At 61.0% G+C, this 16,648-nt stretch overlaps 2 non-coding genes across 2 annotated transcripts; one reads left to right on the top strand and one right to left on the bottom strand.

The window, feature by feature from the left end:
- Positions 1–285: 285 nt before the first annotated feature.
- Positions 286–365, bottom strand: TRNAS-CGA. The gene has a single exon. It is a non-coding gene; the product is annotated as a tRNA-Ser (tRNA).
- Positions 366–11,221: 10,856 nt separating this feature from the next.
- TRNAS-CGA lies at positions 11,222–11,303 on the top strand. Its single transcript has one exon. It is a non-coding gene; the product is annotated as a tRNA-Ser (tRNA).
- Positions 11,304–16,648: the final 5,345 nt, after the last annotated feature.

The following is a 16,648-nucleotide window of genomic DNA, read 5'->3' as shown; positions in this document are numbered from 1 at the left end:
ATCAGGGTGCGGGGGGATGAGGGCTCTGGCTGGGGCTGAGGATCAGGGTGCGGGGGCAGCAGAACCAGGGCTATGGCTGATCTATGGGGCACCAGGTGAGTGGCAGAGGCTTCAGGTGCTGAGAGTTTGCCTGACCCCTCAGGGACACAGTGTGAGGGGGTGTCCCAGGGATCTCTGTGAAAGGAGCAGAACAGAATTTACTTGGGGTGGGGAGAGAATTGAGAGTGTCTCAGGGGGTTGTACAGAGGTATTGCCCGGGTGAGGGACTGGCTAAAACACAGGCCTCGCTGTGAGCAGGATTTGAACCTGCACAGGGGAACCCTATTGGAGTTCGACTCCAACGCCTTAACCACTCAGCCATCAGCACAAAAATGCCCCAATGCCAGAGAAACTGGTAAAGAATCACAATGTCCAGGCATGAAGTCATCTGAACTACAGGATTCCCACCGCAAACCTGGCTCCCAAAGCACAGGGGGGATTGGGGGTTTGTTCTCTTTGCTTAGCCATGTGCAGTCGCATAGAGAGCGCGTTTAACAGTCTCCCCTCCCACAGAGCGGGAAGGGGAAATGATTCTCAACTTGAAGCCTGATGTAGGGTGACCAGACGTCCCGATTTTAACGGGACTGTCCCGATATTTGCCTGTTTGTCCCGCGTCCCGACCGATATTTGGTCAGGACACTGGACAAACAAACAATTTTCCTCTCTGCTCCGGCACACAGGCAGAGGCCGGAGGGACACTCGCCCCTCCGACTCCGCCCCCTCCTTCCCCCATTGGATCCCTCCCCAAATCCCCGCCCTGGCCCTGCCTCTTCCCCAAGCAGGCGGCATCCTCCTCCCTCCCAGGTTTGCACACGGGCCATGGCCAGGAGCACAGCATGGAGGCTGCTCCAGCCCTGGAGCCTGCGGGGCAGCGCAGTGGGGCTGGGGGCAGTGGGGAGCGGGCAGGACCCATGTCAGTGGGGGGCAGAGACACACATGGGGCAGACACGCTTCTGCCAGGAGGGCCCGGGCCCGGCTGCCTGGTTCGCCCCTTGCCCGGGAGCTGCAGGAGGGACCTGGAGTGCGGCTCAGAGCTCGGAGCCCAGGCTGGGCCCAGGAGCGAGGGGATGGGGGAGCTGGGGGTGTATCAGGGGTCGGAGCCGAGACTTGGGTGGAGACGGGGCTGTGCCACTGCCGCCTGGCGGGGGAGGGGGGAGCCTCCGGCTTTTTTTTTTTTTTTTTTTGCTCTGCCCCCGCGTCCCGATATTTCATCTTTGACATCTGGTCACCCCAGCCTGATGTGAATGAGGATGTCTGGACCAAGGGGCCAGGGACTGGCCTTTGCTAGAGAAACCACTGTCAAGTGTTAGCCAGTTAGGACAAGTCAGCAAATAAGAACAACCTCAGGTCTCAGTAACTGCTACAGGTAGCAAAGTCCTACAGGGAGCAGTTTCTGGCACTACACCTGTGCAGCTCTGCTCCCCGGCTCTTCTCGGGCTCCTGCTCTCTCCTTATCTCCGCCCCACTCTGGCCCAGGCAGTTCCAGCTCCCACGGAGGATGGGACCCCCTGGCCTGGTGACTCCCTCATTACACTGCCTGGCCTGTCAGTGCAGCTAACTTGGAGCTTTGGCCTCTCCCCATTGCCCCTGGGGACTGTCAGTCTCAGGGTCCTGATTTCCCATTGGCCCTTCCCCCTTCTATTGAGACTGGGAACTAGCCAACCAAAAACCCCACTAAGTTTTAGTAAGGGGCCTACAGTCCCTTACATGAGCCAGCCCCGTGAAGGTCACCACTGTGCAGAGAAAGCAGCACAAGCTGGTCCCATGGTGTAATGGGCAGCACTCAGGACTCTAAATCCTGCAATCTGAGTTCAAATCTCAGTGGGACCTTGTGTTGGCTTGTGGTAAAGCTCCCAGTGCTCAACTTCCTTGTCTCCAGCTGTCTAAGAGCCAATCTTTCCCCTCCTGCTGTGTGACTCGCCCACTGGAGCTAGGTCTTGGGTGGTGAATGGCCAAAATTGGTTGGGGCTCTAGAACTTGTGACCCTGATTCCTGTGGTTGGGATTCTTGCTGCTTCACATGAGGCCCACAAGTTTGGCCATTTTGCTTGCAGCCACGTTACCTCTTGTCCACCTGGCACTTGAAGGAAGCAGTGCCAGGGCCAGGCTTCGTAGTCAGGGCTAGGCAGGAGGGAGGCAGAGTCCCAGGCTGGAGCCCAGCACCTCTCCTCCTCTGGGCACCTAGAGCAGAGGCAGCTGGTGCTGACAGCTCCAAGGGAAGGCTTAAAAGCTACAGAGCAACCGAGGGCAGGGCCAGAGGAGGAGAGGACCATGCCTATGTGTGGCCAGCAGACGGCCACAAAGACACTCGGTCAGCCTGCTCCCTGGCATGGCAAACCCCTACTGAAGACGTGCTTAATCCACTTGCTGATCAGGAGGAAAACCTGTCAAAATCTGTGTGCGAGGAGAACCCACTTGGCTCGGAAGGAGCGAGGAAAAAGAGCAAGTGAACAAAATAACTTGTGACAGAGCAAGCGAAAAGAACGTGAAAGGCAGAGAAAGAAATAAAGGGAGAGAAAAAATATTAGAAAAAGAAGGAAAGAAAGGAAGAGCGTGAAAGGCAGAGGGGAAAAAAGAAAGCAAGAACATACAAGCTAGAGAAGGAAAGGAATGAAAAAGAACGAATGAACCACAAGCGCTAGTTGAAGCTGGAATGGGAGAGTCAGAGAAAGGACAGACTGACCCGTTAAGCAAGGTTGCACCCCAGATTCTCCATGTTGGGGGCACAGGCCTCCCATTTCAGTCCTGGCCCTGCTTGGGGGGACCATCCATAGGTGCCTATTGGTACCCCCATGCTCTGAGCAGGGGACAAGCCCCCCCATACCCTCCCCTCGGGACACGGGCTCTCCCCAATCCTGACCCCATTCCCGCACGCTCCTGGGAATGGGGGAAGGTGGGGGGTAGGCGTGTGCTGAGCAGCACCGTGGGTGTCTCTCTCTGGGGCGAAGGAAGAGGATATTTTTTGTACCAGAAGGAAAGAGCAGGGGGCGGGGGCATTTGTGGAGCCGGGGCGCACACCAGAGAGAAGAACTGAACGCAGCCCAGCGTGAGCCCAGTGCCAGTTGGAGCCGAGACGCCCGTACCTGGAGGACCATCTGCAGAACCTACCTTGATGGTGCCGTCCATCACCGCTCCCACACGGAGCTTCCCACCTAGACCTCCCTGGACGAGGTGAGGTGGTGCATTGGCAAAGGGGGCTGTTTGAGCAGGGCTGTGTGTGTGTGTGTGTGTGTGTGTGTGTGTGTGTGTGTGTGTATATAATATTTTGGGAAGTGAAGGCACAAACTGCTGGGGCTGGTTTCCTGTTGGTGTGAGCTTTATTTTTTTTCTCTCATCTTCTTGTTTTAGGGCTAGGGCTGGGTGGCTTCCTGCGCTGCCGTTGACAAGGGCAGCGGCACAAGGGGCTCAGGGTGCAGAATCGGGAGGGAAGGGTGCACGGGAGGTCACAGGGATAAGAATCACATTTAGCCCTTGCACAGTAATGGTGGTGCACTCACGCACTGCCACATCTTTTAGTATCACGACTATTTATCTGTACAACAGCAGCACCTTCAGAGACCGGCGCAGAATCAAGGCCCCCGTTGGGCCAGGCGCTGCCCAGACACAGCGAGAGACAGGCCATGCCCCAGAGAGTTTACAGGCTCCACACCCAAAAAGTGGGAGGAGAAACAGAGGCCCAGTATCACACAGCAGCACTGAGAATAAAACCCAGGAGTCCTGGCTCCTCCTGCTCTAACCACTAGACCCCACTCTGCTCCCAGAGTTGGGGACAAAACCCAGGAGCCCTGGCTCCCCAAAAGGGCGGGAGTGGGGTCTAGTGGTTAGAGGAATGGAAGATGGGTGTCAGGACTCCTGGGTTCCAGTCCCAGCGCTGGGGTTAGAGTGGAGTCTCATATGTTAGCACAGGTGAGACTGGGAGCCAGGACTCCTGGGTTCTTCCCATCCCCCCCAAATCATCTTGCACAGCAGGAGGGAGCTGGGCAGGAAGTGGTGATGGGGTTAAAAACTACCAAGAAATGCAAACCCTTGAAGGAGCCTGTGCCAGACAATCCAGCACGAGGGGGGAGAGGATATGTGGCTGGGGGGAGGAAAAGCCTTGGGCTGCACTGGGGGAGCGCAGAGCAGGGGTGACACCCCAGAAACCTGCAGCAAAGGGATGGACAGGTGGGGTGGGTGGATAGAAGAGGCAGCGAGACTAAAATCTAAAACGGGAGTGTGGGGTCTAGTGGTCAGAGCGGGGGGGGCGGGTTTGGTGGTCAGAATTCCTGGGTTCTATCTCCAGCCCTGGGAGGGGAGTGGGGTCCAGTGGTTAGAGTGTGTGTCGGGGAGAGCCAGGACTCCTGGGTTCTCTCCCTGGCTCTGACTCTCTTGTGCAATCCCTCGGCAGTTACCCAACTCACCAGCGTGTGGGAGCGAGGGGCTGGGGCCGGTTGTGACACAGCCCAGAGTCCCGTACTGCCCCTTTGTTACCCAACCCGGGGCAGGGTGGGGGATGGCCTGGGAGACCCGCTAAGAAAGGCGCTTCTGGTGGGTTTGTGTGTGGGTCACGCTGCCCCCTGCTGGATAGACCCCTCTAGGTCAGAACCAGTCTCAGCCCGGATCAGACCCTGGGAGCCCAGCCCCCTCTGTCGCCACAGTCATGTCTATTGGTCTCCTGGAAAGGTCCATTCTCCTTGGTAACTGTCCAGTGGCAGTGAGTTCCACAGGCCTCGGCACACGCTGTGTGGGGCAGGAGGTCCTTGTGTTGGGAGCAGTGGGAGTGAACTGTGTGTGGTTGTGTCTCTGAGCACAGTTGTGAATATTCTGGTGTGTGTGTGATTGTGAGTGTGGCTGGGGGTGTGATCGTTTCTCTCTTTGCGGGTTGGGCTAGCATGCCTCTCTGGGTGTGTTGTGTGTGAGTGTTCTTGGGATTGTCTGAGTCCCTTTGTGCGTCAATGTGTGTGTGTGTGTCACTTGCTGCTGGATACAAAATCCTGCAAAGCCACCCCCCCCACACACACACACAGAGCGGGGCTCAGCCCCACCAGCAGGGGGCAGCAGGGACACACACGTCTCTCCTGGGCCAGCTTGGACAATTTCCCATCACGACCCGGCACAGTGCTGGTGCCCCCACACGGGGGTGGGCAGTGACAGGGCCGGGCGGGGAGGGCAGATGTGCTGGATTCAGAAGGAAGCACTTTGGGAAAATCAGTCAAGGCCCTTAGCAGAGCTGGGACACAGACCCAGTGACCCCTGCACCACCCTGGGAGGGGAGTGGGGTCTAGTGGTCAGAGTAGGGAGGCAGCTGGGCACCAGGACCCCTGGGTTCTATCCCTGGCCCAGGGAGTGGAGGGGGTCTAGAGCAGGGGGACTGGGAGCCAGGACTCCTGGGTTCCATAGGGGAAACTGTTTTTTTCTGTACTTCCCTCCCTAGAGATCCCAGCCCCGCCCCCTAGTGGAGAGTGAGTGGGAGCAGGGGAAGTTGCTCTCCCACTTCAGAAACATGATTCAAACTCCCCTCCACCATGGGCTGTGACATCATGGACCCCTCCCTCCCCAAGGCAGACAGTAGAAGCCCCGCCCCCCCAGAGAAGGGGGGGTCTAGTTGCACCCACAACAATCCCACTCATGGTTGCAAAGAAACCCCACATCCCCACAAACCACCGCTAGGACAGGATCTGCTGCTTTCTTTTCACCAGGAGCTGCTCCCCGCCAGGCACCACACCCCATTCACACCCCTTTGGTCACTATGCAGCTCGGTGGCAATCACTGCCCCGAAGTGACTCCGGTGCAGGCACCCACAGCACGAACTCCCCACACCGGATTCTGGCCACACGCAGAGAATTCTCTCCGCCGGGCTCCTTCGGCTCCTCTCGCTGCTCCCCGTCCTGCCGCCAGACACTGCTCATCTGCATAGCCCCGCCCATGGACACGTGACACCTTCTGTCGTTTCGATCTCGAATGGATGAGTCGCCTGCAGAGAGTAAACACGTCACCGCACGTCACAGCCCCAGCGCACGTCACAGCCACCGGGCGGGGATTGTCTGTGAGCCCTGCGCTGGGGGCGGGGCTTCAGGGAGAGACCCAGCCCCCATAGACCTGCAGGGACGGGATCTTGGGGTCAGGAGGGGAGAAGGGGGATTGGCAGAGACCCAGCCTGGGGTGCAGGGGAAATGGGGTGGGGTGGAGGGAGACATGTCGGGTGGGGGTGGGGGGTGTGAAATGTTGGTCCAGGGAAACTGAGTCACTCCCAGGACATCGTGTGCAGGGGGGAGCACAGGGGCAGGGAGAGAGCCCCAGCCCCACAGAGCCCCAGAGGGATATTGGGGGCAGGGGAGGGGATGGAGGGGGGAGAGACCCAGCCCCATAGACCCCTAGAGGCAGCGGGATATGGGGGGGTAGGAGAGGGGATGGCAGAGGAGATACCCATCTCCATAGACCCCCAGAGGCAGGAAATGAGGGGAGAAGGGGAGAGGGAGGGATCCAGCCCTATAGACCTGTAGGGGCCAGGAGCTATTGGGGGCAGGAGGGGAGAAGGGGGGTTGGCAGAGACCCAGCCCGGGCTGCAGGGGAAATGGGGTGGTTTGGAAGGAACTGGGGAGGAGAAGAGACACAGGGCAGGACACATGTTGGGACAGGGAAACTGACTCACTCCAAATACATGCGGAGCAGGGCAGGGCGGAGGCAGATCATGCTGGTCCCAGGGTAATTTCAGGGGGTTCTGATTCCCCACTCAGCAGGGGGGCTCCCCTCTGGGCTGAGGAGACCTGGGGTGGGGCGGGTGCAGGGGCTGTGTGTGTGTGTCAGGCTGGGGGAGCTGTCTGGGCAGAGGGGCTAGAACCAGGGGCGGCTCCAGGCACCAGCACACCCAGTGCCTGGTTGGGGGGCAAGCTGCAGGGGGCTCTGCTGGTCACCACTAGGGCAGCAGGCATCCCAGCCCCTCCCCCACTCTACCCCCCTCGCCCCACTCCCCTCCCAGAGCGGGGGAGAACCCAGGAGTCCTGGCTCCCAGCCCTGCCCCTCCCCCACTCTACCCCCCTCGCCTCACTCCCCTCCCAGAGCTGGGGGAGAACCCAGGAGTCCTGGCTCCCAGCCCCGCACCTCCCCCACTCCCCTCCCAGAGCTGGGGGAGAACCCAGGAGTCCTGGCTCCCAGCCCTGCCCCTCCCCCGTATTTCCATATGGCTCAATCCAACAGCCCCCCCTACCCCCTAGTCGGGAGAGAGGAGGCCAAGGGAGAAGCAGGCGGGGAGGGGGCGCTGGGGGCGCGGTGTGGCGCTGCGGGGGGCCGGGGTCTTGGGGGAAGGGGCGATGCAGGGGCAGGGATTAGAGGAACAGGTGGTGCAGGGGTGGGGTCTTGGGGCAATCTTGAGGGCCCCACGGGAAGGGGCAGGGCAGGGGCGGGGTCCCTGGGGAAGGGACGGTGCAGGGGCGGGGTCCCAGGGGGAAGGTGCGGGGCAGGGGCAGGGTCCCAGTGGGAAGGGGCAGTGCAGGGGCTGGGTCCCAGTGGGAAGGGGCGGTGCAGGGGCGGGGTCCCAGGGGAGGGGCGGTGCAGGGGCGGGGTCTCAGGGGAAGGGGCAGTGCAGGGGCGGGGTCCCAGGGGAAGGTGCGGGGCAGGGCGGGGTCCCAGAGGAAGGGGCAGGGCAGGGGCAGGGTCCCAGGGGAAGGGGCGGGGTCCCAGGGGAAGGGGTGGGGCAGGGGCTGGGTCCCAGGGGAAGGGGCAGGGCAGGGGCAGGGGGTCCCAGGGGAAGGGGCGGTGCAGGGGCAGGGTCTCAGGGGAAGGGGCGGTGCAGGGCGGGGTCTCAGGGGAAGGGGCGGGACAGGGGCGGGGTCCCAGGGGAAGGGGCAGGGTCCCAGGGGAAGGGGCAGTGCAGGTGCGAGGTCCCAGGGAAGGGGCGGTGCAGGTGCGGGGTCCCAGGGGAAGGGGCGGTGCAGGGCGGGGTCCCAGGGGAAGGTTTGGGGCAGGGGCGGGTCCCAGGGGAAGGGGCAGGGCAGGGCGGGGTTCCAGGGGCAGGGCGGGGTCCCAGGGAAGGGGCGGTGCAGGGGCGGGGTCCCAGGGGAAGGGGCAGTGCAGGGGCGAGGTCTCAGGGGAAGGGGCGGTGCAGGGTCGGGGTCCCAGGGGAGGGGCGGTGCAGGGCGGGGTCTCAGGGGAAGGGGTGGGGCAGGGGCAGGGTCTTAGGGAGAAAGGGAAGCTCAAGGGTGGGAACTCGGGGAAGGAGCCATGTGGGGTGGGACCTTGGGGAAAAGGTGCAGGAGGGGTGTATTGGGGGCAATGTGGGAGTGAGGACTCGGGGAAGGGGCAGAGCGAGGGTGAGGTATTGGGAAAAGGGGCAATGCGAGGGTGGTGCCTTGCAGGAAGGGGTGGGGCAGGGCAGGACTTCAGGGAAAGGGGCGGGATTAGGGGAACAGGCGATGTGAGGGCAGGACCAGCGGGGGCAGGGCTTTGGGAAAGGGGTCCGGGGCAGGGCTTTGGGGCGGGCACAGCCCAGGGGTGCAGGGGCAGGGCTTTGGGGGCGGGCACAGCGAGGGGGCGGGGCTTTGGGGGCAGGCACAGCGGGGGGTGCAGGGGGCGGGGCTTTGGGGGCGGGCACAGCGGGGGGCGGGGCTTTGGGGGCGGGCACAGCGGGGCTCATTCCGGCCAGGGGCGGGTCTGTCCGGGGTGTCGCTGTCCCTGCAGCGGGTGTTTGGAGCCGGGCTCCCCGGGGCAGGGGGCGGGGCGGGGGCAGCGGGAGTCGGGGGGTGACACGCGGCCGGTGCCTGGGCCCGGCGGACCCACCCAGACCCGCTCACACCCAGCCGGCGGGGGGGGGGGGGTTACAAGGGGCGCCGGGACCATCCCGCGGGGCGGACACGTGGATCCAGCCCCCGCACAGAGCCGGACCCGGCCCCGCCCCGCCGCGGGGCGGGGAGGCGTTTCGACGGCGGGAGCCGCCCCTGCGCGCTCCCGCCCCCGCTGCTTTGTGCGGGGGGGTGAAAGGGGCGAAGCGGCGCAGCACGTTCCTGCGCGGGGCAGCATCACACCCTGCACCGGGGGGGCGGGGCCGGGGCTCTCTGGGGGCGGGGCGGGGATGATGAGTTGCGTTGAGGGGGGGGGGGGAGGTGTCAGGTTGACCCAGGGACCCGCCCTCACCTGGGCTAGGGAGGACGGAGGCGCCCCGGGGCAGGCTGGGAGTTGTAGTTCCTGGCTCGTCTCAGAGCGGAAGTGACGGACAGTTGCTCAGACAACGCCCCCTCCCGGTGCACTCTGGGAAGCGTAGTTCTCCCTTTCACACACGCGGCCTCTATTGGAGGAGGGCCGTAACTCGGCACTTCGCCGCGCCCCTCCCTGATTGGCGGAGAGAGCGGGGGACAGAGACTCGGCGCGTGGGGGGAGGCCCCGGTTCCCCCCCATGCTTCGCTGCCCCCCCCCCTCCGGGCGCGCGCTGCGGCCGTTGGGATTCGAATCCCGTGTGGGATCCGGGCTGGGGGGGGCACAGGGCAGAGGCAGCGCGGAGTGAAAGGGCTTCACCCCAGCTGGGCCTGGGGCAGCAGCGGGAGAGGGCTCAGCCCCGCCCTCCCCCCCCCCCTGTAGGGCCCCACCCGCCCCGGCAAGCCCCCCCACCCGGCCCCCCCCATGTCCCTCCGTCCTCGGCCGGGACCCTCACGCCAGCCCCACCCCCCCCGGTGGGGATCCCGCGGCCCCCAGCGTCCCCTCCCCCACCCTGGCCGATCTGCCTGTCCTTTCCCTTCACCCCTGCCCTCCTCCTCCTCCTCCTCCTCCCCCCCGTCCTCAGTGCCCCGCCCCCAAACTCCTCCTCTAGCCCCACCCCCGACATCCTCCTCAGCACCCTGCCCCCCTTCCTCCTCCTCCTCCCCCCCATCCCTGTCCTCAGCGCCCTGCCCCCTAACTGCCTCCAGCCCATTTCCCCATGGCTGGGCCCCACTTTCCCATCCCCCCACTGCCCCAGTCCATCCCCAGGGTGTGAGGTTCCTCATCTCCAATCTCTGCTGCCCCACAACCTGCCGGGTTCCCCTTTTCAGCCACTGTGGGGTCCTCCATCCCGCCCCCACCCATCCACTCTGGGCTCTAAATCCCACATTCCCACAATGCACCTCGGTAACCCCACCCTCCTCTGTCCCTAATCCCCCTAGTCCCTTCCCTGGGGTCCCCCTGGACACCCCAACCCACAGTCCGGCCCCCACATACATCCCAGTCCCTCATTCACACGCTGAGCTAGTCCTTCAGGGGCCCCCACAGCCCCCCAAACTCCTCCATCCATGAGCCCCGTGGGCCTGTGGCCGGGAAGTGGGGGAAGCTCCCACTGTGGCTGGGCTGGGTGTGGGTGTTAATCTTTTCCTGGCTTGTGTGTGCTGAGCTCACAAAGGCCTTTTGCTCCCTCGGGGTGGGGGGTGGTTTTGGCCGAAGGTGACGTGCTTTGGTAGCCCTGTGGATGCTGCGTGGTGTCTGGAATGGGGCGTGTGTGTTCCCATCATGCCCCTTCCCCTCTGCCTGCAGAGCTGAGGACAGACAGGTCTGAGGAGTGTGTCTGCCTCACGTGTCTCCCGCCCCCCACCCACATGGGTCCTGCCTGCACAGCCCATAGCCCCACTGCGCTGCCCTCCAGGCTCCAGGGCTGGAGCAGCCTCCATGCTGCGCTCCCGGCCATGGCCATGGCCCGTGTGCAAACCTGGGAGGGAGGAGGATGCTGCCTGCTTGGGGAAGAGGCAGGGCCAGGGCGAGGATTTGGGGTGGGATCCAATGGGGCAGTGAGGGGGTGGGGCTGGGGGCAGGGCCAGGGTGAGGATTTGGGGAGGGATCCAATGGGGGAAGGAGGGGGCGGGGGGTGAGTGTCCCTCCAGGATCTGCCTGTGTGCCGGAGCAGAGGGCAAAATTATTTGTTTGTCCAGTGTCCTGACCAAACATCAGTCGGGACGTGGGACAAACAAGCAAATATCGGGACAGTCCCGATACAATCAGGACGTCTGGTCACCCTACATCAGGCTTCAAGTTGAGAATCATTTCCCCTTCCCGCTCTGTGGGAGGGGAGACTTTTAAATGCGCTCTCTGTGCGACTGCACGTGGCTAAGCAAAGAGAACAAACCCCCAATCCCACCTGTGCTTTGGGGCCAGGTTTGTGGTGGGAATTCTGTAGTTAGATAACTTCACACCTGGGCATTGGGATTCTTTACCAGTTTCTCTGGCATTGGGGCAATTTTAGGCTCAGAGCTGTGATGGCCGAGTGGTTAAGGCGTTGGAGTCGAAATCCAATAGGGTTCCCCTGCACAGGTTCAAATCCTGCTCACAGCGAAGTCTGTGTTTTAGCCAGTCCCTCACCCGGGCAATACCTCTGTACAACCCCCTGAGACACTCTCAATTCTCTCCCCACCCCAAGGAAATCCTGTTCTGCTCCTTTCATAGAGATCCCTGGGACACCCCCTCACCCTGTGTCCCTGAGGGGTCAGGCAAACTCTCAGCACCTGAAGCCTCTGCCACTCACCTGGTGCCCCATAGATTAGCCCTGGTTCTGGCTCCTCTCTCTAGCTTGTGAAAGGAGCTGAGTCAGCGACTCCATGGGAGCTACGGGGCTGCAGAACCAGCAGAGAAAAAATAGGTGCTCAGTGCCCACTGGCAGCCAGCTCCCGCCCCCCACTACAGGCCTTGCTGACAAGCTCCTCCTCTTCCCCTTCAGCCCCTCCCACCTGCCAGTGATCAGCTGTTCAGTGGGGTGCAGGAGGCGCTGGGCGGGGAGGGGGAGGAGAAGGGACAGTAAGAGGTGGGGGAGGGAGAGGAATGGGGCAGGAAGGTGCAGGCCAGGAAGAATGAAGGCTTGGGGGTCTCACAGGACATGTGACCATGTCACCTGGTACAGGAATCCATCTTAAACCTGGGGCTTTTCCCCAGGAGAGAGACAAAAGATTCCTGCCTTGTACCAAAGCTATATAAGGGGGTGGAACAGAAGAAAGGTGGCTGCAGTCATGAGACATCCCCTAGCTACCACCTGAGCTGGAACAAGGACTGTACCAGGTGAAAAGATTGGGCCCAGACAAGAAATAAGTCTAGTCTGCGAAAGAAGCTTATTGGAAGATCTCTGAGGGTGAGATTTGATCTGTATTGAGTTTCATACTGTATTAGGCTTGGACTTGCATGTTTTTGTTTTATTTTGCTCTATGGAGAATACAAACTGCACAGAGAAGGAAAAGTTAATGCATTAGAAAAGTCTGTGTGTGTGTGTGAGATGGGTGGGAGGGTGTCTAGAAACCACTCTCCTATAGTTTCTTTCTCTGATTTCCTGTAGAAAATCTGAAGCAGGGAGCTAAACCCACTGCCTTCTCTGAGGCTTGAACTCAGGACCTTTAGATTATGCAACTGACACGCTGCCAACTGCGCTAAAAGGGCTTGGAAAAGTTTGAGGCTCAGTGTATATAGGACCCTCCTACAGCCATGACTGGGGCAGGGAAGGAGCCAGAGATGTGCTGGAAGAAGCAGGGAGCTCTGGTGACCAGAGACTTTTCATGGCAGCTTTCACAGCAGCAAAGAAATCAATTCAGGCTGCCAGTGAACAATCTACTGGAACTAATGGCAGCACAGGGGGGATGTTTCCAAGCTATGCACCTACTGCCACCTTTTAGAACTTAGTCTCCTTTTCCTAGTAGGGCACTTTCCATGCAAATTAAGCAAAGCAAGTTGGGGAAACTACACAGGTAATAAAAACCAGTGCTCCAAATAAGGCTTGAATTCATAACCCCAGCAGTAGCCCCCTCTGCGCTAACCAGTGGCACCAGTGCAGGTGCTTCTTTGGCAAAGCTGGGAAGCAGGCAGTTATCAGTCTCTGTGATTCACACCTTTGCCTGGTAATTGAAAGGCTGATGCATTAAACCTAACTCAAGATGCGGCTTTTCAGCCATGAGACTCCAGGACATTTTGACAGAAAGAAAATCTCTGTTTTGGTTTAGCCCCATTTGACTCCTTCTGCTCGTCTTCTCCCCCTCCCTCCAGTCTCTTTCCTTCCCCATTGGGGCCGTGCAGAGAGGAGCCCCAGTCAGTCTCTGTCACAGAGTCTGTATCCCATAAAGGGAGGGAGGGAGGGAGGGAGGGGTTGCTCCAAAACATTGATAATGGGGGGGGGCATGGTTAGGGGGAGAAAGGATGGAGAATTAACAGTGGGGCCCAGAGAGATTCCCCCAGATTGGGAAGATCCCCTGCTGCCCCCCATCAGCCAGCTGTGGGAAGAACAACTTGGGATTGCTTGGGGAAGCCACCTTTAAAAACACAAGTGTAACATGCTAGTTACATTTTAATAAGACCAAAGCCTCCTCAATCCCAGGGTCACAATCACTGGAATGGCTTTGCCTTGATATTTTACCAGCCGCAGACACAAAGCGAGTCAAATTACAGTTTCCGTTCGGAGTCAGTGCACACACAAGAATCCGGAGGCTTTTAATTCCTTAGGTTCTGCTGCCATTTCATTTCTGTCCTGTTCCAAGATTTATCATTGTGCAAAGCAACGTTAGGCCCTTGGGAGTGTCCCCCTCAGTGCTGCCTGCCACCCTTGGGCAATTTAAAGGGCCCAGGGACCCCGCCACCACCACCAGCAGCACAAGGGGACTAAGGCAGTTTCCTTCCGCCCTCACTCCATGTGGCACGTCACTCCCGGAAAGCAGCTGGCACCTCCTGGTGTGGGGAGGTCTCCCGCTGCCCGCCCTGAGTGCCAACTCTGCCAGCTGTGGCAATGGGAGCTGCGGGGTGAAGTCTGCGGGCAGCCATGCACAGAGACACCCCTGGCCCTCCGCTTAGGGCTGCTGCCAGAGGAGGGTGCAGGTTGCTTTGGGAGATGCCCGAGGTAAATGCTGCACCCCTCACCCTCTCCTGCACCCCAACCCCAACCCAGACCCCACACCTGCACCCAAACTCCTCCAGAGCTTGCCCCCTGCACACCCTCCTGCAGCACAACCCCCTGACTGAGTCCAGACCGTGCACCCAAACTCTCCCAGAGCCCAGCCCCTCTCCCTCCCACACCCAAACTCCCTCCCAGAGCCTTAGGCAGGTGTGTGTGTGTGGGGCAGGACAGTCCCATTCTGGGCACCACCAAAAATTGTACAAACCTGCCGCCCCGTCCAGCCCAACCTTCTGCTGATGCACCTCAGCCCACACCCCTGCAGGGTTTGAAGCTTCTATTGCTTAAACTCCAGGACACTGAGGGATTTCAGCTCCCCTTTGCCCAGAGGGAACCTTCACCCCACTCCCAGCCAGGTTCTTGTCCATGGGATCACTGTAGGGGGGCTGGGTCCCGCTGGGTCTTTTCTCTCTCTGTGACAGGCCAGGGTGCAATAACTGGGGCATCTGAGCACCCAGGACCTTCTGTGGGGCTGCCATTCCCCTTCCCCTTCTGTGGTCTCGTCTGTCATTGACTCCAGCCTCTTTTCTATCCATCGTCAGCACCGTCCCAAGCCAGCTGCACTCGCCTCAAAAAGACAGTGTCCCCTGTTGGGTGTGAATCACTGACCTCTCTCCTCTCTGAGCACTGACTGCCCCTCTGTTTCCTTGCCTCTCAGTCTGTGCAGCAAAATATAATACCGTCTATTGAAGCAGGCAAGTGCTGCTTCTGACTTTCCACTTTTAATTGACCCTTATAATCTTGTGGTGCCAACGTGTTGTAGCTTCATTTTATATCGGCTTACAGGGCGGGAGCGGGGGGGGAGGCACCACCAAAAGGTTATACAAGCCTGCCACCTCCGGCTGTGCTCCCAGAGAACAAACCATCTCCTGCACAAAGGGGATGAAAGGACCTGCCTTAGCCTGGGGTTGAACAAGGGACCTTTAGATCTTCAGTCTAACACTCTCCCAGCTGAGCGACAGCCATTTGGCCTGTTGCTTCTCTGTCTGGGATGTGTTTCTCAGCAGTTGCACACAAAAAGGACAGGAAAACGAACGGCTGCTCCACACCCCCACCGGAGGAACCCGGCGCCCTTAGCTGTGGGGAGTAAGAAGTGGCTGTTGGCTGACAGGGCCTGTCCCCGAGCAGCTGGAACAGCAGCTGCCGCCTCCCCCTCGGCTCCAGGCTGTGGGAAATACTCATTGCCTGGCTGCATGACTGTCCGCTGGTCCCGGGCTCCGGTGGACCTGCCGCAGGCATGCCGGCAGGAGCTCAACCGGAGCCGCGGGAAGAGGGGACCCGCCGCGGGACCGGGGAAGGGCGGCGCAGCGCTCCGCGCTGCTTGGGGCAGCCTACTTTCTAGAGCCGCCCCTGGCCAGGGGAGAGCAGTGTCTGGCTCACCGTGGGGGAGAGAAGAGACCTGGTGAGTGCGGATCTCCCTCAGCCTCCCCCGCAATGCTGGTCAGTTGTATTGTCACTGTGAGAGTTGGTGCTTCCCTGCCAGGAAGAGATGGGACAGGGGTGGGGGCTTGGGGGAAGGGGTGGAGTGAGTGTAGGGCCTGGTACAGAAAGGGGGGGGATTTGTCCTGGGCCCTGCACCCCTCTAGGGCCGGCCCTGCAGGGAAGCACCAACTCTCACAGTGACAATACAACTGACCAGCATTGCGGGGGAGGCTGAGGGAGATCCGCACTCACCAGGTCTCTTCTCTCCCCCACGGTGAGCCAGACACTGCTCTCCCCTGGCCAGGGGCGGCTCTAGAAAGTAGGCTGCCCCAAGCAGCGCGGAGCGCTGCGCCGCCCTTCCCCGGTCCCGCGGCGGGTCCCCTCTTCCCGCGGCTCCGGTTGAGCTCCTGCCGGCATGCCTGCGGCAGGTCCACCGGAGCCCGGGACCAGCGGACAGTCATGCCTGCGGCAGGTCCGCTCGTTCCGGGCTCCGGTGGACCTGCCGCAGGCATGCCGGCGGGAGCTCAACCGGAGCCAAATGCCGCCCCCCCGGGAAACGGCCGCCCCAAGCGCCTGCTTGGCGCGCTGGGGTCTAGAGCCGCCCCTGCCCCTGGCTCTCACTCTAGCAGCTGGACACCAAGGAGCCATTTCCCCTCAGGAAGTGCATTGAGTGCCCCTGTGGTGCTGGGGGGCTGGCGCTGCTGCTGCCTGTGGGGCTGGCAGGGGGGCTGATGTCTGCACAGACTCTCAGCTGCCAGGCCGGAGGGGGCACTTGGGACCTTACCAGACTGGCTCAGTGAAGATGGGGAGTTGACAGAGCAATACAGACGCTCTCCAGAGCACGGAGCAGCAGCCGCCCATGCAGCCAGGCAATGAGTATTTCCCACAGCCTGGAGCCGAGGGGGAGGCGGCAGCTGCTGTTCCAGCTGCTCGGGGACAGGCCCTGTCAGCCAACAGCCACTTCTTACTCCCCACAGCTAAGGGCGCCGGGTTCCTCCGGTGGGGGTGTGGAGCAGCCGTTCGTTTTCCTGTCCTTTTTGTGTGCAACTGCTGAGAAACACATCCCAGACAGAGAAGCAACAGGCCAAATGGCTGTCGCTCAGCTGGGAGAGTGTTAGACTGAAGATCTAAAGGTCCCTTGTTCAACCCCAGGCTAAGGCAGGTCCTTTCATCCCCTTTGTGCAGGAGATGGTTTGTTCTCTGGGAGCACAGCCGGAGGTGGCAGGCTTGTATAACCTTTTGGTGGTGCCTCCCCCCCCGCTCCCGCCCTGTAAGCCGATATAAAATGAAGCTACAACACGTTGGCACCACAAGATTATAAGGGTCAATTAAAAGT

Source organism: Mauremys reevesii, unplaced genomic scaffold, assembly GCF_016161935.1.
Source record: "Mauremys reevesii isolate NIE-2019 unplaced genomic scaffold, ASM1616193v1 Contig4, whole genome shotgun sequence".
NCBI classification, from domain to species: domain Eukaryota; kingdom Metazoa; phylum Chordata; order Testudines; family Geoemydidae; genus Mauremys; species Mauremys reevesii.
This window is presented reverse-complemented; position numbering and strand designations above follow the sequence as displayed.